Source organism: Aplysia californica, unplaced genomic scaffold (genome assembly GCF_000002075.1).
Source record: "Aplysia californica isolate F4 #8 unplaced genomic scaffold, AplCal3.0 scaffold00216, whole genome shotgun sequence".
In the NCBI taxonomy this organism is placed as follows: domain Eukaryota; kingdom Metazoa; phylum Mollusca; class Gastropoda; order Aplysiida; family Aplysiidae; genus Aplysia; species Aplysia californica.
The window spans coordinates 215,965-217,210 of record NW_004797486.1 but is presented as its reverse complement, the minus strand read 5'-3'; the positions used below and the strand labels follow the sequence as shown (position 1 = coordinate 217,210).

Sequence of the window (1,246 nt, the reverse complement as noted above, 5' to 3'; positions counted from 1 at the left end):
TTATGTATGTATGTATGTATGTATGTATGTATGTATGTATGTATGTATGTATCTATTGTGTGTGTGTGTGTGTGCGCGCGCATATGTATTTCTCTCTCTCTCTCTCTGTGTCTCTCTCTCTCTCTCTGTCTCTCTCTCTCTCTTTCTATCTCTGCTTACGTGAATGTGGGTTTGTATGTGCGTGTGTGTATGTATGTGTGTGTCTTTGTGTATGTGTTTGTGTGTTAAAATGTGTATGTGTGTGTGTGTGTGTGTGTGTGTGTGTGTGTGTGTGTGTGTGTGCGCGTGACGTGCACATACGGCTCTAAGCGAACTTTTCCTAAATGGCACGTACAATGTGAGTTCCAAGAATTTCATAGCAACCTTCCCCGTACATTTGATCTTCCAACAGCAGACATTCATACTTGAGACAACTCTGTGTCCGCTTGTCAGTATCCCTCCCATCATTGCCGCCCTGGTCCGCGCTCAGATTGCAAACCTCTCTGCCCTCAGACGCCCTTCCTCTCTCCTCTGGCCTTGTCGCGGAGTCGGTGGCAATCCAATTATTCCGTTCATTGAAATGGATTTACACCACGCAGTTCTAAATGGTCTCGAGTCGTAGCCTTTTTGGAAGTTGTTTTGGTCGAGATTTTCTTAGAGAACTGTAATTCCAGACAGAACGGAAACACCAACAACCTTCTATTTTGGGTTCCTGCAGTGCGACAATTCATCAAAAAAGTTATTACTATCTCAACTGTTCCCATTAAGGTTCTTTTTCATTTTGCAGGATATTCATGCAACAGTGTTCTTCAGCATCTAGGGAGTGCACAAGATGTTGCTAACAAGGTGTGATGGACAAACCAACATTTACTGGAACTTGTCTTTATCCAAAAATCGTCTGACTTATGTTTAAACTGTGTGTATTCATTACTGGAAACTGGCCTGATTAGTCGTGTCTAAAATCTCTGCATACAATATACAGAAAATAACCTTTCAAACACAAGGGCATTCTGGGACACAATTTCTTCAAGATTTGTGAGCTGCAACGCGAAGTGCCAGAGAATCGAGTCCCCAAGTGGACTAGTTTTGCAAGTACTGCAAAATATTTTTATACAGATCTATACCACTGGGAACACGGGGAGCGGATTCAAGTTAATCGTATGATACCCGTGTTGACAGGAAACTGGGATTTTTTCGCACTTCAGTATTCGAATTCTCACTCTAAACCGAGGTAGGTCTTGTTCTATATAATAATTATATATATATA

At 41.7% G+C, this 1,246-nt stretch overlaps 1 protein-coding gene across 2 annotated transcripts in view; it reads left to right on the top strand.

Moving 5' to 3' along the window:
- Nucleotides 1-1,246, top strand: part of LOC101855105 (gastrin/cholecystokinin type B receptor) — a gene marked incomplete in the record, with an annotated part of 167,967 nt that overhangs the window by 3,911 nt on the left and 162,810 nt on the right. The window contains 1 exon segment of one of the 2 annotated variants that reach the window (XM_013083175.2): nt 767-1,210. 2 annotated transcript variants of the gene reach the window in all.